Source organism: Mustela putorius, unplaced genomic scaffold (assembly GCF_011764305.1).
Source record: "Mustela putorius furo isolate JIRA1106 unplaced genomic scaffold, ASM1176430v1.1 tig00001063_pilon_pilon_pilon, whole genome shotgun sequence".
NCBI lineage: Eukaryota > Metazoa > Chordata > Mammalia > Carnivora > Mustelidae > Mustela > Mustela putorius.
This window is the reverse complement of record NW_025421556.1, coordinates 4,070,988-4,094,550: the sequence shown is the minus strand read 5'-3', so window position 1 is coordinate 4,094,550 and position 23,563 is coordinate 4,070,988.

The window sequence follows — 23,563 nt, the reverse complement described above, 5'->3', positions numbered from 1 at the left end:
AAGGATCTACATGCCATGCCTCGCTAGGTTTGGGATTTTTATCCTAAAGGAAACGGGGAGACACGGAAGGATTTTACACCCTGTGAGGAGATTTGGGGGTGGGGAGAGTTACTATGGCAGCTGAGGGTCTATGCTTACATATTTTTGTGATCATGTAATTCACATTTCCCTCCCCTCAGTACCCATTAGGATACTGATCGTCAGTTTTGCCCAACATGATAAGCGCCCCAACACAGTTGATGGTAGGGATCTCAAGAGTATTTATGGAATAAATGGAGAAGGTGAGATTAGAAATAGGAGGCAACTGAAATAGTCCAGTGGGGACTGGGGAGAAGGGGTGGCGGGGTGGGGGGGGATAACTAGGATCTTTCCATCATGGCAGTGGCCACAGGGTTGGAGACCGATAGGAGAGACATCAGGGAGTGTACCCAGTGAAGTAGTGAGGGTAATGGAGGACTTGGAAAACAAGGGAGCAGTGTCAGTCTTGGGAGATTCTATCCTGGGTGACTTGATGAATGGTGGGTGCCACCGACAGAGCGTGGGGGAAAGTGGGGGTTGTGCAGGCTCGTGCACACAGGAGGTGGATCGTCTGCACTCTGACGGAGAGAGGGAAACCAATGTCAGCTCCAATCATTTTCTTTCTTCTTTTACACTTTTACAAAGACATAAAAAATCGGAGAAGACATTTGAATGGAGATCATTGTTCCCCGTGAATAAAAGGTTCTGATACGTATATTTTAAAAGACTAATGCCACAATGGTGAGCAACATTTGAAGGAAAAGAAATATGGTAATTGGGAAGGAATAGAAGAAATTTTTTTTTTAAAACCTAAGACAGAAACATTTGAAAAATTTTGACATAATGGGAGGAAATTATGGAGGAATGAATTATAAATGTGAGATGAAATTTGTGTGAAAGCAGCATCATAAGGAAGAAAGAGTGAAGAATCTATTTAATAACGTTTTGACCTAAAAATGGTGACTAGGCATTGCTTTAAGATAATGGGTGCTGTCAAACTTCCAGTGGGAGCAATTTTCCAGGCCTTTTCAGTTAATAAAGGTCTGAATCCAAATTAGGACGCCCCTGTTCAGAGAACCCAGAAGGTGTCCTAGTGCAAGTAGAAGGTCTTGCATGTCACATTAAGGGAGTCCTGATCCCACCAGATTTTAGCAACTTTTAAAATGAAAGTCTAAGTGCTGTGTCTGGAATTCTGCTTACCTTTAACGACTCAAATAAGAGATTCAGACCCTCTTTCAACTACAGGTACCAAGTGATGACCATCTCAACATTTTCTTCTGATTTTTTAAAAAGTTCCTGGCCAACCTTTATTTTTCTTTAAAGAATTTATACACATATACCTTCTCTGGAAAGGTTGCTCTCGTTTTTTGAAAGAAAAGTAATTGAAGTTCCCCTTCATACCTCTAACTCTCTCTCTGCCCAGCCCCCTCACAATGGACGTTCAAGTCTCCATAAATTACAGAATAAATATTGAGCAGCGCAATCCTGTTTACTGTGGGAGCAATGCTCTGTGTGACCATCCATTCCTGCCGCAGGTTGTACTCTGTGAAATGGTTCCCGTCCGTGCCTTGTAGGTGCGGATGTGGGGCAAATGGATATGTTTAGTGATGACGGTACAAGTCCTGCCTTTTTCTTAGCCTATGACATCATAGCTCCTAATCAATGACATGATTTCTGGACGACCATCACCTGTGCCCGTTTTTACTTTGAATACAATCAGAATAACCCAGAAAACTCTAGTATCACCGTCACTTCCTGAGATCCGCTAAACACAAAACATGATGATACGGGCCCCAAAGAACCCCACATGAAATTCCTGCAGTAATAAATTTCTATCTCCCATATTTTCACAAGGAGAACTTTGTGAGCAAGTGTAATCCCAACCAGCTTAACTCCACACAGTCTTTCCCAGCAACGTTAAGAGCATTTTATGAAGTGGCAGGATATAAAGCATCAAGAACAGAAGGAGCAGGAAATTTTTTCTTCCCCAGCACTGGGAAGGAGGTTTTGAAAGGTGAATCATCAAATGGGCATCAGCAATAACTCTGTCATCTGTCAACTGGGATTTTTACTGAAGTCAGACTAACTAAGCACTTGGCACCAAACCAGTCTGGACCTACCTCCAGGACCATAGGCCCCAGGGGAGACATAGTTCAGGACTCAAATCAAAGCCCCTGCATAACTCATCACCACTTTTTACATGAATTAATTACCCTTTCATACATCTTATACTGCCGATTGAGGAATTGTTGGGTGTATTAGTCCGGAATCTCCAGAGAAGCAAAACCAACAGGGTGAATATAGATATAAATATACATAACATACACATGTATGGCCTATGTATGCAGTCTGAGCCCAAAGGCTCTCTGTTTGCAGAATTCCTTCTTGCTCTGGGAAAGTCAGCTTTTGCTTTATTCAGATCTTCAACTGATTGGGTGAGGCCCACCCACATTATAGAAGTAATCAGCTTTATTCAAAGTCTACCAATTTATAAGTTAAACTTACCCAAAAAACCAACTTCACAGCAACATCTGGAATAATGTTTGACAAAATATGGGCACCGTGGCACAGCTGGGATATATAAAATTAACCATTATATGAGTTATGTTAGTTATGTTGTTTATTTGTTTGATTCATTCATTTATTTTTCCTGGATGAACTCTGACGATACTCATATTTTTCAATTGAAAATTATCTTAAATGAGTGATAGGGAAGATCCCAGAGAAAAATCTAGAGAAGTTAATTGAGTTCCAGCCTTGCGTTGAGCCCTCTGCTGGGTACCTCATAAAACTTCCACTCAAACCCACACCCACATTTTGAAGTCGGTGTCATCTTACCCATCTTTCAGACCCCAAACCTAGGACTTGGGTAGGTTAAGTGATCTTCCCAAGGCCACCTGCAGGTGAGGAGGGACATAGGAATATTACCTCAAGTCTCTCTGACTGAATTGCCCTATCATACCTCCAATATGGTACACTGTTGACAATGTTCTACAGAAGAGCCCTCACTGTATATGTGTACCTAGAATATTTTAACACTGCCATATTGCTTCTTGAGATGTCTGCCCCACTCTGAGGACAGCAGATATGTTTAGTAGACCTAAGCCCCATGATCAAGACATTACATGACACAAACAATGACAAAGTTAATGATACATGACTGAGAAATCACAAATTCTCATCTGTGCTCTCATTCGTGACCAGGATAGTTACTTATTCATTCACTTTATTATCTCTTTGCTCATTCCAGATGTCACAAGAAAGTGGCCTGAGGGCTAAATTTGATTTGCAGACAAGTTTTATTTGAACCCCCTACCCTCAGTCCTGCACTGTGTTTTGAATGTTTTTAGTTACCAACATTTCAAAGATCAAGAGCTTTCACATCTTTAAAAAAATAAATCTATGGAAAGAACCTAGATGTCCATCAACAGATAAATGGATCAAGAAGATGTGGTATTGAAAGACCCGCGGATCCCCTTACCCAAGAATTCAACACTGCCACAGGATGCAAACAGCAAGAGGTTCTTTATTGTTACGCAGGCGCCTGCGGGTGGTCAGCGCACGCCTGCGGGTGGTCAGCAGCTCCTGCTAGCTGAGCACACCTGGCTGGGGTGGTGCAGGATTTTTATAGACAGGTACAAACAAGTCCCGGATGGGACGGGGCCGATTGGCTGACAATTTGAACATTTGAAAAAAGGCATACTTGGTGTTAGTGGATTGGCTTTGGAAGACCCCCTCGCGCGAAGAGAAAGGCAGGAAGGGGAAACAAAGAGGGGAAGTTTGACCTTATTACTCAGCAGAAAGACATCCTGCCTACCTGACTATGCAGCCCCCTGTCTACGTGACCTACGTGACCATGCAGCCCCCTTGCCTATGTGACCATGCCTCGGCTATTAGGAGAAGGTATCTTGTTCAAACAGGAGACAAGTGTCATGCCCTAAAAGCCAAGCAGTTACAGAAAGGCAAAAGAGCAGTTACATTGAATTCAACCCTGGGGGAAGGGTCTTTTCACTGCAAGGGGAGGAGGGGTACTCTTACACAACAAAAGAGCAGTTAATTAGTTAACGACGGGGGGGGGGGGGGTCTTTTCAGTATATATACACAATGGAATACTATGCAGCCATCAAAAGAAATGAAATCTTGCCATTTGCGACAACATGGATGGAACTAGAGCGTATCATGCTTAGCGAAATAAGTCAAGCAGAGAAAGACAACTATCATATGATCTCCCTGATATGAGGAAGTGGTGATGCAACACGGGGGCTTAAGTGGGTAGGAGAAGAATCAATGAAACAAGATGGGATTGGGAGGGAGACAAACCATAAGTGACTCTTAATCTCACAAAACAAACTAAGGGTTGCTGGGGGGAGGGGGTTTGTGAGAAGGGTGGTGGGATTATGGACATTGGGGAGGGTATGTGCTTTGGTGAGTGCTGTGAAGTGTGTAAACCTGGTGATTCACAGACCTGTACCCCTGGGGATAAAAATATATGTTTATAAAAAATAAAAAATTATTTTAAAAAAATTAAAAAAATAAATCTGTTTCCTGGTTTTCTTGCAGCTTCAGGAGATTTGGCAACACTGGGTCGCAATTCCCACACGACAAAGGTTTGACGCAGTAGGAGCAAGCACTTCCAAACAGATTTTGACTCTATTTCATCCCAGTGCCCACCTGGCTCACTTTGCTTTTTATGTTTCCATCCTGCATATCCCCTCTGCCCTTTCAAGTATTTATATTCCACTCCTTGAGGGAAAAAATGTGTGGAGGTAATGCTGAGACTGGGACAGAATAAATTTTCTTCACAATTCAGAATGTCAGTGTATCCAATAGGACCAAGAAACTATTTTGATTCCTTTGTTTTTAGGACATTCTCAGGGCCCATGAACCCTAGGTTGAACCTCTTGCTTCTGCTCTCTAACCTGAATAATATCAGAGAGCTCTTAACTGAAGACCTCAGGGAAACTTGTTCTTTTGTTGAACAGCTACAATTCTTAGGAAACTTCTCATTAAATTGCCCCCCCATAAAAGCTTCCATCCACTGGTTCTACCTCGAGTTCAGTCCTTGGGAGCACTTTTCACCTGACAAATATCAAATATTTGGGGGCAGCTCTCCTATCTCCTCTAAGCCTTAAGCACCTGACAATTCTCACAAAAAGCTGCCTGTGTCCCCCACAGAGGAATGCGCCTGGTTTCAAAGTGTGCGACATGGTCAGTGATGTAGAACTCCATCAGAAGTGGGGGGGAAGGATGCCTGCAGATCTCCTCTTTTTATATTATTATATCTTAAAAATGTGAAGTTCTGACAATGAAAGATAATCTTCCAAGCTCGCAGGACTGGATTCCCTGAGGTTTTTACGCAGGAGGATGCCTTAGTGGGTAGAAACTGTGTCTCCACCTCTGAACTACAGAAATGTTCTGGAAGTTTCCAGCTTCCCAGTGTGCTTTGGATACTTCAGCCTTGTTGATAAGTATGTGTTCTCATAACCTAAATTCGGTTCAAAAGAGAAAGTCAATTAAAGGGTTTTATTTACTTATGGAACACAAGGAATAGCATGGAGGACATTAGGAGAAGGAAGAGAAAAATGAAGCGGGGGAATCAGGGGGGAAGACAAACCATGAGAGACTGTGGACTCTGGGAAACAAACAGGGTTTCAGAGGGGTGGGGGGGTAGAGGGCTGGGTGAGCCTGGTGATGGGTTATTAGGGAAGGCACGGATGGCATGGAGCACTGGGTGTGTTATACCCAAACAATGAATCATGGAATACTACATCAGAAACTAATGATGTACTCAACAGTGACTAACATAACATAATTTTTAAAAAATGAAAGGGAAAAGAATGTTTTTTTTTTTTTTAAAAAGGAATCGAAGATGACAAATTCTGAATTTCCTCTAATTTTCCAGGGGCGAATCTCAAGAGCATATGTGTTTGTGCTATCAAAAGGAGCGTTACCCCACATTAAGATACTTGCCAGACAGACTGAGCACCAAAGATAGCCCTGTCAGGGGAGGACAGGTATAAATTTCTATGGGCAGGAGGGGTACAGTAGAGGTGTGAGAGAGGGGCAAGAAGATAGTCACTGCCTTCTGTGTGTATAATTTCACATAAGACAAACAGGTGTCTAGTTTTCAGTTTCTAGTTACTGTTTTGCAGCCCTTAGGAAGTTAAAAATCTAAGAAAAACAAAGATGGCGATGTTTTAAAATATAACTTGTACACAACAGAAATCAATGTTAGAACAATTTGTGGAGTCTCTCATTATACAAAAGTTTCAGATTTTGATGAAAGGAGAAAAGTTTAGTATGAATTAATAAAAGCTTCTTTCTAGTTGGAAAGAAAACATCAGAGTGAAGTCTCTCAGGCAAAAGTTGGGTGACCATAACCTTTTCTCTTTCAACAGATTATCTGCTGGCTACTGCTAGAAATAACTATCAAAGACAATTTAAAGATTAAAAAAAAAAGTCTATGTGAATTAAGAAGAAGAATCAAGGCACCAAGTTTCTTGAGTGAAGTATATTGTAGCTCCCGAACCAAAGAGTTAACGGCTAGGATCTCAAAAAGACATAGCAAACAAATCAGGTTATATAACTTTCATTTTCTGATAGCAAATGTCTGGCACTAAATTTAGCAGGAAGGTACTGGCCATCTCTGAGATTCAGAGAGGTCAAGGACATACCTAAGCTCACACAGCCAGCAAGTGGTAGAGTCAGGACTTAATGTCAACATGCCTGACTCCAAGGAACTATAGTAATCTCAACTGTGTTTGGAATTGCAGAGAAATGCCAAGACTCAATTCTAGGACTTTTCTTCATACTATGATGGAAACTGACTCTCCTTCATAGGTGCTGGCATAATGTGAGACTCAGGTTCCAGGATCCACCAAGGTAAGTCTAAGAATAAAGGAAACATGAGGAAAAAGAACAGGAGCAGCTGCCCAATCCTGGGAGTGCCGCTCACACAGTTTTCCATATAACAGGAATTTCACAACACAGAGGTCCTGACTCCGAAACTGATCTGATGACATCACGTAAGCACCGAATAAAGCCCCTCCAAAACCATTCCTACTCTTGGAGTTAGTCAATTTCAATTATGGGAGCCAATAAGTTTTCTTTTTCACTTAAGGTAGGTCTTAAAGTATGTGTAATTTATACAGTTCCTTTATAAGCCTCTCATAAACACTTAAACAAGGTAATGGATATAGAGCGTCTAGCTTGTGTTGACGATGTAATGGGCACAGTTTAACGTTACCTCCCTTCCTCTCCCAAATGTTTCTACTTCATTAAATCCTCACTTAAATTGGACCCTATACATTAGTTACTAGTAATTCCAGTAAATGTGATTAATCAGTTGATTACCATTTCTTCTCTGCTACTGTAAGGGTCTTCATCTACTTCTGCCATCTTCTGCTCAGTTTCAGAAAGAAAGTAAGGGAGGGAAGAAAGGGGGAAGGAAAAAAGGAGAGAAGGAACGAAAGAAGGAGAGAAATGGGGAAAGGTAGGAGGAATAGAAAAGAAAAAACAATCAGCTCAGAAAACCTCCAGGCATATGCACAATCTCTCTCTCACCTGCCTCTACCTATGTTGGAAACATGAACTCAGAGTTTTAGAATAAAATATGCATTCCCCTGTATTCATCTGTATTATTTGGCTGAAACTAATAGAAACAAATTCAAAGAATTTAAAAAAAAAATTAAAGGTGATTTACTGGATCACAGCACCAAAGCACAAAAAGGAAGGAGTAGAGTGTCTCTAGGAACACGGGATTGAAATAAGGTAAAGCATTCTCACTGTCTAGATTACATCCACTCCCCATCTCATCGACTCCACTTCTACCCATTTCTCATCTCAGCTTCTGTCTTCACTGACTTTACCCTATCAGGTATCTTCCACACTCTGGGGTATCTGGCAGCTTTGAAGTCATGTCTCTGCATGTCATGGCCCACGGGAAATAGAAAGCTCTTCCTTTCAACCTTTCAACTTCAGCAAAGAGCACTGATTATATATGCTTGGTTCACAGACCCACTCACTGGTTAGGCCAGAGAGGTAACGGCCACTTCTTTTTTTTTTTTAAAGATTTTATTTATTTATTTGATAGAGAGAAATCACAAGTAGATGGAGAGGCAGACAGAGAGAGAGAGGGGAAGCAGGCTCCCTGCTGAGCAGAGAGCCTGATGCGGGACTCGATCCCAGGACCCTGAGATCATGACCTGAGCCGAAGGCAGCGGCTCAACCCACTGAGCCACCCAGGTGCCCCGGTAACGGCCACTTCTTACAAAATCAGGCTGAGTAGAAGAGGACCAGTTAGGGGAGTGGATGCTATTAACCAAGAAGAGATGCTGTATGTGGATGCTATTAACCAAGAAGAGATGCTGTATGGAAACAACAGTTGTTCCCCACATCTATTTTTGTCTCCTGGAGCTTGGAGCGAGCCTTAGACTTAGGTGGCCGACACATGCTCTCTCTCTCTCTGCAGTGAGCCCCGTCAGGGTCTGAGTCTACAAAGTCAAAGTTGTCTTGCAAGCCTCATGCAAAGACAGATACAGAGAGACTCCCTAAAACCTCAAACCCCAAAACCCACAGGCCAGAACATCTCCAGGAAACAAAAAAGATGCATTTTTATTATTCCTACTCTTGCCCAAGTTTCTAATTCTTATCCTGGAGGTTAAAGGAAATGAAATTGTTGACTGACAGGTATGTCTGCCAAACCTCTATCCCAATACAACCAGTCATTTCACTACATCTCAGTCCTGTGGGTCTATGTCACCCAACTCTTGTGTTTGTTCATTTTCACCTCTCTGAGGACTGGCCCCATATTTTCCCCTACCATGCCCCTCCAAGGCTCTTCCTGGAGGAAGCTGCGAGAAAAGAATATCCAAAGAAGCCCGAATGAGTGGCTTTAGCTCATGCTGATACCTGTCAGGGCAAGCCAGGTCTTCATTTCCTCATTGTCAGCTCATTTGAACTGTGGGCATAGTAATAAATAGGGAAAAAATGACCTATAGCACAAACACGTTGTGGACTAGCTTCACAATGTAATTTAAAAGAAAGATAGGAAGATAAAATATATATTTTTAAAAAATAGAAAATAGATGCTTCTTAAATCAATATTCAAGCGCATGATATCAATCTAATATACAATCATGGCAATGTTTTCTTCCTATAGAGTTTTAAATCTTTAAAACTTTGAAAAAAGAAAAGTAAAACACCTATAATCTACCACCCAGCACAATTACTTTAATTCTTATAGGTGTTCATTCAGTCTTAGACATCAATTTTAAGTTTAACTAGGGGCTCCAGGGTGACTCAGTCAGTTGAGCATCTGACTCTTGATTTTGGCTCAGATCATGATCTCAGGGTCATGAGGATTGAGCCTCATGTCGGGCTCTGCCTTCAGCGGGGAACCTACTTGAGATTCTCTCCCCGCGCACCCCCCTGCCATCCCCATGCTTTCTCCCTCTCTCTCAAATAAATAAAGCTTAAATAAAATAAATTGCCATAACTTTATTTTTGATACCACTTAATTTCATTCAAAACCAATCTTAGACAATTTTGTGAAAATACATGGTCTCACTGGTAATCACGCATGGTAGCAAAACAACATCTTTTCTGTGTTAGCATGCTGGTGAATACATAGCTTAATCTGCACAATTCCTAGCTTCAGGCAAAAAATTGGGCAAAAATATATAGAACCAAAAGGTGAAGGTCAGAAATATCAGCAGGAGGATTTGATTTCACTTGAAACTTTTTTCAAAGAGGCGTACAATCACATACCCATCAAAGTGTGGTTCGCAAGTGTGCGTAGGGCCATAGAGGTCTCTTCCAGTCTTATCTCTAACGGTGTCAGGAATGGGATTGTAATCAGATGAGGCGTGATATTGATTGTGCCTAGTCTGAAAGCTGAATAAGTGATCAAAAGTTTGAGCCATATGGAGGGCTACTGGTTTGTATCCTAAAGGAACGTTCTGGGTAAAAAAATGACTTGTTCCTGCAGTCTAGGCTAGTCTGCCTACTGGCTGTGATTATCTGTCTTCCTGCCTGGCTCCCTCTGTAAGGAATAAGAACTTCGAGAGCTGGGGTGGCCGTTCCATCATCTCTGTCTATTACTTTGTCCATAGACCCAAGGACTCAGTGTGGTCTGGCTCCTGGTGTTTTGGCCTCTTCGGGGCACATATACAAGCATCTCAAACTCATCAGTCCAACACCCACCTCTTTATTCACCCCATTGAATTGTTCCTCTCCCATTTGGCCCCATGTTACCATCTCAGTCCTCGACAGCTTATTATTCAAACCCCTCAGGCCAAATCCTATAAATATCCTTAATTTCTCTTTTTCTTTCCTTTCTAAACAGCAAATCAACCTAAGTCTACCTTCAGAACCCATCAGAATCTACTACTGTTCACCACCTTACTGCTATTCCCTTGGCCCAGGATGATACCAATAGTCTCCTAACTAGTCTCTGGGTCTCTGACTTTTCTTCCACTCCCTTCCCAACCAGCACAGCTTGTTCTCAACACGGAACCCAAAACCTAAGTCAGATCATGTCACTCCTCTGTCCCAAATCTCCCATGGTTCCTCATCTCCTCCAGAGGAGAAGCCAAAAATCCTTTCAGTGGCCTGCAAGACTCTTCATTATCTGCCCCCAATATCTCTCGGATCTTCTGCCACTCTGCCCTTTCTCGGGGCAAGCCAACCACACTGAGTTCCTGGATTCTCCTTGAATGTGGCGGGCACATTCCCGCCTCAGGAATTTTACTCCGTTTCCTCGGTTGAAACACTTTGTACCCAGGTATTTGTATGACTCACTTCTTCACCTCCTTTAGGTCTTTGCTCAAGTGCCCCCTTCTCTGGAAAGACTTCCCTGGCTTACTCAGTTTAAAAGCACAACTCCCTAGCACCCTTCCTACTTAATTTTTCTCCATTACCCCCATGATCATTTGATATAGTCTATAGCTTAATTATTTATCACCTATTTATTTTCCTTTACTAGATGTTCAGCTTGACAAGGACAGACAGTTTCTGGGGAGTTTGCTGCTTTATCCCTACTTCCTGACCCATGTTACTAATTATGTCTTTTGAAAGGAAAAATGGGGGGCACCTGGGTGGCTCAGTGGGTTAAGATGCTGCCTTCGGCTCAGGTCATGATCTCACGTCCCGGGATGGAGTCCCGCATCGGGCTCTCTGCTCAGCAGGGAGCCTGCTTCCTCCTCTTGTCTCTCTCTGCCTGCCTCTCTGCCTACTTGTGATCTCTCTCTGTCAAATAAATAAATAAAATCTTTTAAAAAAAAAAAGAAAGGACAAATAGTTGGTTGGATAGATAGATGGAAAGGTGGGTGGGTGGATAATTGAATGACTGAACTAATGAATATATTAGGTCATTTCAATTTAAATTATATAAAAAAAATAAGTCACATCAAAATACCCTACCCAAATTTCAGGGTAACTTAGTATAAGAACTGATCTCAATGCTTGGCTGTCAGACTAAAAAGCCAGTGTTCTTTCTATCCCACTAATTTCAAAACACACTCTAGATTAAACTTCAGATTTGGAAAAGGATTAGGATTAAATGATTTGGGTGAATAATCACCTCTTTGTACATGGCAATTATGACAAGTAAGCAAGTAAAAATATTTAGGACAGAAAATGTATCCTAATCAGTTTTCAGGACACAAAACAGATTAAAATTCCAACCAACTAACCAGAAGAAAAGGGAGAGAGATAGAAAAAAAATATATACTGAAAGATGATTGTTCTTGTCTGGCTTTCTAGCCTCATAAAAATTAATCAAATTTTCCTTTTTTTTTTTTTTTTTTTACTCTCTACACTGCAGGGATAGAGACTATGTGCAACTCAGTGTCATCCTTCCCAATTTCTGATCAATAATATTTCATGGCTTGCAGGATTAGTAGAGACTACAGTTGGTTTCTCAGGGACATGACTAATAAGCAAGAGGAGCTGACAGATGGCTTTAATGCAGATGACTGCCTGAAAAGAGATGGTCTTCAGAGAACACGTCAGATCTTATCATTTCATGATAGGATGATGTTTTTTATTGGGGTGAAAAGGAGAAACTATATTGGTCTGAATCTTTTGCTTTGTCTCTTTGAGAATAAAGGCAGGAAGCATGTTGCCAAGATATCTATAGTTTGTGGTGCAGGCTTGGATCTGCCCCTGTCCCCCCCACCCTAACCATCAGTCATTCCTCTTTGCTGTACAAGTTGGGATTGTCCCTCCTCTCCAGAGAGCTGCTCTTAGAGCCATGTTAGTCTAAGGCTTGGAACTAATGAGTCTGTCTTGACAGCAAGGTAGGATAAAGATCATGGGAATGATTACTGTTTCAAAGCTAAGAGAGAAGATGAACATGAAAGTAGCCCCCCCCCCCCGTTTTATCATCATGCAGCTCTGGATTGTGTCTGTGAAGCAATGTACTATACAGGGTAATTGGGAGGAACTGGAGAGACAGGTATACAGGAGTGATTATTGCTTCAAAGCCAAGGATGGGGAGATGGCAAGAAAGTGAGTACATGGAGTTATTACTTTGTGTGCTTTTTTTTTTTTTAAACATTCTGTGATTTTGTATTGGGAACTAACAGAAGTGGGGAGAACTGAACAAGTCTATGACTATTATTTTCAAAAATGTGCTAAAATAGCCAAAAGCAAAAGGGTAAAAATATGGCATCTCTCAGTTCTCCGGGATGCTTGCTTTAGTCCAAATTTTCATAAAAAGCTTTTAGGCTATTACACTGATTTATCCATATATAAATGCTACTATTTGGTAGTCTTTTATTAACAACTGAGAAGAATTCATTTTCCCTCCATCTCCCTGCTCCCACACACAAATATATTTTTGTTGCAGGTGTTTGGGTTTATCTTGTATTTTCTCTGCTTTTCCACTTTCCCCCATCACTTAAGACTCCCCTCACACCACATTCATAGATTGTAGCGAATTTCAGTTGTGTTCTCACTCAGGAGAAAGGATCTAATTTCAGCAGACAACTGCTCTTAGAATTGTGAGAAGGGATCTCTATCCTAGAGCTAATTATTTAGGCATTAGTGTAAGTGCTTATCCTTCTTGAAACATTCTCCATCAACTTTACTCTAGACAAGATTTCATTGTAAATCTACTGCTTTTACCTGTTACACTTATGGGTGGCTCTTGCCAGCCACTGAACCCGAAGACACTTGCTTACCTGAGGGCTCGCTGCTAGTGAGTCATCTTACTGAAAGATGTCCAGACCTTCCTTGCTTAACTCTCAAACCACCTGCTGTCCTTTCCTACCTCACTTCTGATGACCTTATCTCTCATTAGCATTACTAGAGGAAATGAGATACTTTTTTGTTTTTAAAGATTTTATTTATTTACTTAAGAGAGAGAGAGAGCGTGAGAGGGGAGAGGGTCCGAGGGAGAAACAGACTCCCTCCTGAGCAAGGGAGCCTGATGCGGGGCTCCATCCTGGGACTCCAGGATCATGGCCTGAGCCAAAGGCAGTCACTTAATGAACTAAGCCACCAGGAGCCCCAGAAATGGGTTATTTTTAAGACACTACTGTAACATCTCATGAGGGAAAATAGTGGAGCCCTCTTACCGTATTACCCAATACCTTTATCATAATATTTCAGATCATGAAATAATGGTGTGGTGGACTGTAAGGAGCAGTGGCCTTAGAGTCGGATCTAAGTTCTAAGAGCAGACAAGCCCCCACCTGGCTCTTTACCCTTAGCCAAATCATTGACATTATAGGCTTTAGTTTTTGTAGCTAATTATATCAGATCAGGTTTTTCCAAGAAGTATGTCTTACAAAAAACTAGTGTCATGTAGTAAAAACATTTTTTCAAGTTTAGTATTTCATTTCATTCAACAAAAATTTACTGAAGGCCTTCTGTATTCTAGGAAAATAAAATCAGACAAATGATCCTGAGTGCCCTGTGAAGAGGGGGGAAAAAAAAAAAAAAAAGCCAGAACACACAGAAGACAGGGCAAGTGATGGTGGAAAATGTCATGACAAGGTAAAAATACTAGAGAACTAATATGAGAGAAGAGGCAGAAGAGGTCAGAGCAATATTTGAGAAGATGCTATGTGAAAACTTTCAAAGACTAATCTGAACCAACAATCCAGAGATTCAAGAAACCTAGTGCATCTAAATAGAATACATTAAAAGAAACTTCAAGCTTAAATGTATTATAGTAAAATTGTTGAAAATCAACAAGCAGATAAAGATGTCAGGAGAAAAAAAAAAACAAAAACAAAAACAAAAAACAACCCAGATTGTAAACAAAGAAAGAAATTAGACAGTTAATTTCTCAGTACCATCAGTAGAATCCTGAAAGTGGTGGAATGACACCTTCAAAGTCCTCAAAGAAAATGCCTGCCGATCTGAAAGTATATATCCTGTGAAACATCTTTCAAGAAAAGAGTAAAAATTGGGGCAACTGGATGACTCAGTTAGTTAAGAATCTACCTTCAGCTGAAGTCATGATCCCAGGGTCCTGGGATCGATTCCCACATCTGCCTCCTTGCTCAGCAGGGAGCCTGATTCTTCCTCTCCCTCTGCAGCAACCCCTGCTGGTGGTCTCTCTATCTCTCTCTCTCTCTCTCTGTGTCAAAAAAATAAATAAAACCTTAAAAAAAAAAAAAAAGTAAAAATGAAGACATTTACAGACCTGAGAGAGTTCATCGTTAGCACACACCCATTAAAGGATCACCTCGAAAGTATTCAGGCAGAAGGAAAGCGATTCTAGATGTAGGCTTTGAGATGCAGGATGGAATAAAGGGAACCAAAATTAATCAACATTGATTGTATCAAGCAGTGATAATAATGTCAACTTTTTTAAAGGTAATTTAAAAATACAACACAATGACCAATGTCAAGAGAGGGGCAAACGGAATTCAACTTTGAAGAGAACTGGTATTACTGGAAGGAGGTTCAATATTCTGACTAATTTTAAACTTCAGTGATTTAAGTATATCTGGTACAATTCTAGGAAAACCACTAAAAGAAAGCAACAGCACATGTAACTTCCAAATTAGTGGAGGGAAAAATAGAAGATAAAAATTACTCATTCAATTGAGAATAAAAGGCAAGAAAGGAAAAGGAAAAAAAAACAACCCCAGAATAGTCCCTGGCACATAGTAGTCTTAAAATATTGGCAGGATGAATGGCTGCATTCATGAAGGAAGGGCTGGGTGAATGCAGTGTTGACATTCCTCTTCTGAGGATACCAGGTAAGAAAGAAAGCCGTTCTGGGATACCGCCTAGGTTGGAGGTTGTGATTCAGAGATAAACGAGTCTGCTAAAGTGGCACACATCGGTATTTGTCCTGAAATGTACACAGCCCCTTTGAAATCTTGCATGTGAATCCTTTTTTCCCATATCTCTGAGTTCCCTTCCCCTTGAGGTGAGTCAGCTAAAAAGGCACCATCTGCATTCCACAGCTCTGATGTGTGTGTGGTGGCACCCCAGGATTTCCCCATTCCCCACGTGTTTAGGCAAAAGTCATTTTAATTTTTCACTTCATTTCAGTATTTCTGAATGCTACTTACCACGTAAGATTGCATTTTCAGACTGCCTTGATCAGTAAAGGACTTTCCGTTGTGCTGGTCCCTCGCTCTACTAGATCCCCAGGCGGAACAGCTGCAAAACTTAATCTAGCTTTTGGTAATGAATTCATTCATCTTATTTGTATGCAACTCAGGTAGACTAACCCCAACTTTAAAGGAAAATGAATGCTGATCTTTTTAAAGAGAGTGAATATGGAGCAGCCGGATCCCTAAGAGGCTCCAAGAGATTGAAGTTGTTCAAGTCTCACCTCCCCACCGCCCAGCCCGCCCCAGCCTTAAAGGGTAAAGCCGCACAATCAGGAAAATGATTTGACCATCCAGTCAATCAAAGATGCTGCACAAACCTCACTCCACCAGGCTGATGAGCAAGACGGACTTCTCCCAGGATGGTAAAAATCAGCAGCTCTGCTCAGCGTCTTCATCCTTCTGAGCCTCAATTTGCTCATCTTTGAGTAGGATGCGTTCAAACATAAGCATCTATAACCCTGCTTCTCACAGTTTTGGATGCATCAGAATTACCCAGTGTTGTGTATTGGTTTGTTGTGATTTCTCAAATCCACTTGTTTGTGACTTAAGTGACATTGTTTTGATCTCCTTGTTCAAGACTTAGGTAACGTTGTTTTGATCTAAGGGAAAATTGAGGAGGCCATGCCAAGATGATATGGGCAGAAATGTTGTCCTACTGAACGCGTTTTCATACGACTGTGCGGAGGAGCTACTATGACATAAGGCACGTTCAAATTTTAAATACCCAGAATCGATGAGGACTTACCAAGAATGTTGCCTGGGCAAGGCCACTCTTTGCTGATCTAAATAACTCTCCCAAAGATCTTGAGATACTTGTTCCTGCTGTAGCCAGGGCTCTCTCGGTCTGCAGGGTTGTTAGAGCAGGCAGCAGACTCAGGCAGGAAGGGACATCTCTTTCTGCTTAGCAGGGCTACTCCTTGTAGGCAATGGTGCAAGCCATGTTGGGGGTCACTGGAGTAACAGTAACCTTTGGAGTAGCCCACCCTGCCTTCCAACCCCCATGCCATCACCCACTAGAGAGTGCCCCCAAAGCAAGGGACAGCCAAAAGCTGACACCCAGCTTTTGAGTTGGAAGGACTGATTCTCCCAAGAACGACCATGGAGAAAGAGACACCTCAACTATGTTTGGACATTCTTTCATCTCCTCTTTGCCTAGAACAATAATGCAGTTACTCTCTCATTGGTCTGGAGTGTTATTTCTTTATTGGCTCATCAGGAGACTTTACCCTATGTGCTTTTGGCTCGTGAAATATTATTGCTAAAAATTATAATTCCCGCAGTCAATCTGTGCGAGCTGAATTACTGGCAAAGACAGATCTCAGTCTCTGGGCATAATGTGCCCCATGAAAATATCCAGAGAGCTTGTGAAAATACAGACCGTGGGGCTCATTCCCAGAGGTTCTGATGTGGTAGTTCTCAGGAGCAGCCCAAGAATGCATATTTCTAACAAGTTTCCAGTTGATGGTGATGTTGCTGGTACACAGACCGCACTTTGAAGACACTGACCTTTAAAGCTCCTTTTAGCTTCATTACTGCCCTCTAGAGTAGTGCAAAGTTCAAGTTATAGAAACTTGTATTTTAATGTTAACTTTATATGTAAAATAACTTCTGCTAATTTTTATAAGCACATGTATTATCGGACTGTGTTGATGCACCGTAGTTAACAACAAGCTATAATAATCTCATCATTTGCCTTTGGCAGTTGACAAAGAACCTTGGTATACATTTTATTTTTCTCTTCAAGTGAACATTTAATATGCACGGTCAGTCTCCCAAGTATGCAGTAAAAGTGGCCATTTATGTGTTCATGGGTACCAGAAAGAAATGTCCAATTTCAGAAATATGCTTGCTTGACCAGCTCCTTACTTCTAGAATGCATCAATTCCTCTGGAGGAAGAATGAAGTTCTATTAAAATGCAAATGTCCCAGAATATACTATAAGTACACAAACAAATGAATCTCATCAGTCAATCACCTATTATTGCAAATGATTTTCTCACATCTTTTTACAGACCCCAAATGTGATAGGAGCAAGAAGGTGAAGTCATAGGCATGATTCACCAGAGGTGGCCTCATCACGACAAGAAAAGGACACGTACATTGGAAAAGCTCAACACTGAAAAGTTCACCAACATCATCATTTCACCCAGGCCTGGACTCATCTATACATTTGGCAAAGCCTTGTCTCAGTGGGCTAAGCCAGGCCCAGTGATCTTAAGTGAAAGACTACGGAATCAAAATGAATAAAGCTCCATGATCCAGATTTGCCTAACAAAAGATGGTACTCTCAAAACTCATGTGGTTCCCTGAACATGTTACTGGACAATTATATAACAGAGTATTTTGCTGTCTGGACCATGAATTACCCATACATTTGGCAGAAAGGGTTAGGTCAATGGCTTCTGCAATCAACGAGGAAATCCAGGACCCAACCATTCTCTGTAGCACAGAAGGGAGGTAAACACTGCAGATCTTGAGGTCTATGCTATAAATGAAAACAAGCAGAATGAAATTTAGCAGTTGAGTGTTCTCCTGAGTGCTCCTTATTACCTTGTTACTTGTTTCTTTCTAACTAGAAACCATTAGAATATTTGAGAACTCCTGGGGCCTGGAATGTATTGGGCTACCTTATCCATTTGAACCCAAAAATACACTCCCTGTTACAAGCAAGGCAAATTTGTGAAAGGGGAACAAGCAAAATGTAGAGCATAAAAGAAGTTGGAGTATGCATAAATCAGACAACCAAAAACATGAGTTCCCATAAAAATAACATCACAAAAGCTTGCCTATATATAGCCAACAAAGATGGTATACTCTGTGATTTTGCCATGACATTGTATCCACTTAGCATATCATTAAAGCAAGGTATATTTCCAAGATAACAAAATGAGCAGACATTTAATTTGATTTCAGTAAATATGGGTTAGAATCCCTGCTGCTACCTAACTGCTCTAAAATTAGATGCCAGTGACACAATCGTAGGAGAAGCATATCTTTAACTCTGGGTAGCAGAGCCTTTGGGTTGCTGAGGTAGAGAGAACTGTTTCTGCTAACTGCCGTTTTGCTTTGTACACAACTCTGTTACCATGATATAAAGCCTTCAGGGCCATAAGTAGCAATTATTGCCTCCACTGTGCAAGAAGCTTGGCGCTGGACTGCCTGGGCTGGCATCCTAACTCCGCCACTGAAAGACTGTGACCTTTGGTGTCTGCTTCCTCAACTGTAAAATCAGATAACAATAGTATCTACTTAATTGTGTTATCCTAAGGATTAAGGAATTGAGTGACTAACACATGGAAAACACTGAAAACAGAGCCTGGCACACAGTAGGTGCTAAATAATTGTTAGCTATGAAAGCTGATCATCTCTGCTCTCTTTCTTCTGCAAGTCTATCCATGATAATCAATGTGTGCATGGGCTCCCCTCGGGAATGAAAATCTTTGTTCAAACAGAAACCATTCAATTAAAGAGAAAACTCTCCACCTAAAAAAATGCTAGCACGCCAGGGCCTGGGTCCCTTCAGGACACACAAGAGAAGGGACCAAGGTGGAGAAATGTCCAAAGATGGCCCACACCCCTGAGCCAGAGCAGGATCGCTCCAGATGCCCTGCAGGGTCTGCTCTAGTACCATTCAGGGGCTTCTGGATCAACCATATTACAAAATATGGGTGCAGGGGAATGACCTTTGATCAAATCCCAGACCTGCCACTTCATTGTTTTGCAGCCTTGGGAAAGTGACTTAACTTCACTGAGCCTCTGTTTTTGAAGGTCTAGAATGGTGATGGCCCCACTCCCTTGTTAGTGTCGGTGCTGGAGAATGCAGCCAGCACCACGGAGCCCCACCACCCCTGTGCGCAGTGAAGGAAAGGTCATCTCCACCAGGACCCTCTGTGCTGCTGGCACATGAGCTGTGTATTTGCCCTAGGTGCGGAGACGCATTCTACCTCTACCTAGACCTCTGTGCACTCTTTTCCCTAAGGTTAATGGCCAGCAAATTTTATCACTATGGTTAATAATAACGATAGCAACCTGCAATTTAGCGCCTACCACGGGCTGCTTGCTGCTTTGCTTCATCTCTTGATCGTAGGAACCGATTATACTGGGATCTATATGCCCATAATCTATTGGCTTACATATATGAAATACATATTTATAAATAGTCTGACATATAAATGTCTCATTTGCATATGTTCAGGGGTATGTGTGCATGTAGTATGTGTGTGCGTGCATACACACACATACACACACGTACAGGTGTGTAATTTTTTAACATTTTTATTTTTATTTTTTATTTTATTTTTTTAAAGATTTTATTTATTTGACAGAGATCACAAGTAGGCAGAGAGGCAGGCAGGGGAGGGTGGTGCAGAGAGCCCGATGCAGGACTTTATCCCAGGACCCCGGGACCATGACCTGAGCCAAAGGGAGAGGCCCACTGAGCCACTCAGGCATTCCTTTTTAAACATTTTTAAATGACTACTTCAAGACCTATTCTTTGGAAGCTGGGCAGACGTGGATTTCAAAGTAACTTCCCTCTCTCTGAGTTGGTATTAAAACAACCGGTCTCTCCTTTTTTGGATTCACTTGTCTCTTGATTATCTCTTCAGGCTGAACTTGGTTGTAAGGTCACATAATCTTGTTGAATCAGCTCAATTTGTTCATTTAAAGTCTTCCCATCGTTTCTACTGATGTGAGTTTAAGTGAGAGCAATTCAGACCTTGTAAGTTGGTAATGTCCTCAGGTCCTCTGGGCTCTAGATCACTGCCGAACCCTTCGACCTACCACCCCGCTCTTAGCTTTCACAGGAATGTTAATGATCAGCCCCTTGATGCTTTCTACCTATTTGTAACTCTCCTGAGTCCGTATTCACCTTAGAATGTCAGGGGCTCAGGCATTAAAATTCAGGCCCCATATAGTCCACCTACTCGTAAAACTAATGTCCATTAACCTCACCTGAAATCATATAGCTCAGAAAAGGCAGAGAGAAAGCTCCAGTTCACCAGAGAGAGGTAGCTGAAGTCCTCTAGGGCAGATCCCATATTATCTCATGGAGCCTACAGTAAAACCAAAGACCATGCCAAAGCCACAGAATTTATTTTTACTAGAATCGTGTCCTGAGCTACAATGGCAATAACAAGAAACTAGCAGGGCCTTGAATATTTTATGAGAAAAATGTTCTCCTCACAGTGATTGAGCTGTTCAAGCTATAACCCTACCTTCCTTGTTCCTCTGTTCCTCCTAAATATTGTAGCTCTTAAACACATATGCAATTTCTATGTTTGCCTGTCTACTTACATGTTTGAGAAAAATCTTTAAATAGAGAAAAATATAAGAAATAATACTGTAAACACTGCCACAACCTATTAACATATTAGAAAAATAGCATGGACTATTGAAAATGTTTTGTCTTAGGTGCTTTGGATTTTTTATTTTGTGAAATAAAAATAGATCACATTGTAGTCTTTGACCATTCTTTCTGAATCCATTAGCATGAATTAGCACATATAGACTTCCAGTCCATTTTTTATACTCTAACATACATATAAATGACCATTAAAAATATGCTATAGTATATATATAAATTTTAAATTTACCTAAATGGTATCATACTGTATCGTTCTGCAAGTTGATGTCTCCATTCAACATTGTGTTTTGGTGATGTATATATATATAGGTATATACAGATCTAGTTCATTCTTTTTAATTCCCCAGGGTCACAGGACATATTAATATAGGAGGAAAAAAAAAAAACCCAACCCTGCCCATTTTACCACCCAGGTACAAGAGGCTAGGGAGTCCAAACCACAGCCAGCATATAGCAGTGCCTTTGGGGGAAAAAAGCATCAGTTAATATCTATCAAACTGTAGTATGTCCATCATGCCCTATACTGAGCTAGATAAACAAATTTAAGTCACAAATGGGAATCTACATTGCCAATTCACGAATGACTCGGGAATGCAAATTTAATGCTTAAAATAATTAAAAGAGGATGGAATCGATTTTTAGGGTATTGCTTTAAGGATGAAATCATTTTAAAGCTGGGAGAGATCACTATGGACAGGTTCAGTTAGAAAAGTCTTTTTGGAAGAGGCAGTAGTAGAGCCAGGCAATAAAGGGTAGCAAAAAGGTTAAATACCATAAGAGACTAGGAAAGACACAATTGATTGGTAATATCATAAAAAAGGTTTATAGGTTGGAATAAGTAGGGAGTATGTAGAATAACCCTAAACAGAGGGGAAAACAGCTATTGGAGGGAAGGTGGGGTAAATACGCAGAGAAATCTGGGAACCAGATGACAGAGCCTCTGCTTATTATCAATATGGAGCCCATTAAGGATATCCATGTAGGATGGGCTCTAACTGTTCTGTCTCCAGCTCCTAGAATGTTACAGGCCCTCTCATACCCCTGTACCTTTGAACACACTGTTCCTCAGCCAGGAATGCCATTTCTGACCCCTTCAGCTTTCATCTCAGGCAGGAAACCCATGAAGCCCACCTTGAGAAAAGCCCCCTGCCCAGGATTAGGTACTCCTTCTCACATACTGTTATATCTTGGGCTTCCTTCTAGCATAGAGCTTGTTGAGATGGGTTCTAACCATGTTTAGCTGTCTTACCCATTAAATTATAAACTCATTGGGAAGAAGAACTTTGACATATTTATCTCTATCTCCAGAACGTAGCACATTGTCTGTTTCATAGAGGTACGCAATTATTGTTTGGATTAATGCCTTAATTAATGATTAATTAAAGAATTGTGTATATTCGTGTAATTTTCCATATTTTGAAATATTTGTATGTAAATATTTTCCACTTAGGCTAAAAAAAAGTATCATCATTTTTGTGCCTCTTGACTGTTGGAATACTTCCCACTAGAAAGAAACCAATTATAACCAATAATACATGCAATTAGTCATGAAATCATGAAAGGTAAGTCAAAGTTCTATTTGTCTTGCAACTCTGCAAAACTCCAAACCTTCTCATCTATAGAAAAGAAAAACCATGAACACTTCGATGTAACTATGACACTTCAACCAGGCCATGTCCAAATGGTTATATTGTTTAAAAAAGAAAAATATTTGAAATTTCACATAAAATCTGTTCACAGAATATTAATTTGTCCATTTATTCATTTATTCAAAAAATGTGTTTTGAGTCCCGGCCCCAGCGATACTGAGTGAATAAGCCAGATGCTCCTATTCATATGGAGCTTAGAGTCAAATGGACAGGACATACAGAAACAAAAATAATGAGGGAACAAACACAGGAAAACATCGCAGAGAGTAGCAAGCCATGAAAAAAACAAGAAACCAACGAAGAAAATCACAGGATGGGTAGGCCAACCATTAGAGGTGCAGTCAGTCATCCCATTTGAGAAGAGAATGAGCAACGTTGAGCAAGGCCCTGAGGCACGAGAACATTCCAGGCAGAGACAGAGTCCTCTGCAAAAGCTCCAAGGAGGACAAAGGCCAGGAATGCTCAAGAAACCACTAGGTCACAATTAACCAGAAGATGCGACTGAGAATGGGAAGTGACAAGCATTAATCTGAGGACACACTGTCAAGGTTCAAATCCGGGTTCTGCCACTTGCTAGCCATGTGACCTTCAGCAAGTGACTTAACCTCCTGCGTCCATCATAGGGTTATGTGAGGGTTGAATTAGTGAAGTTCTAGAACACAGTCTCACACACTCTAAGTGCTTTATATATGTTTTCATTAAAACCTTTGCATATGTCAGGATTTCCCATCACACTTAAAATAATGCCCTAAGTTTTTCCCATGGCTTACAAGGCCCTCCATGATCTGGCCATTTCTCTAATCTCATTTCCTATGGCTCTCATCTTTCTTATCAGCTTCCAGTCTAGTCATTTCCCAAGTGCACCAAATCTGTTCAGTCCTCAGGTTTCCTCTGCTGTTTCCACAGTCTAGAATGCTCCTCCTCTAGAGAGGGGCATGGCTTGTTCCCAT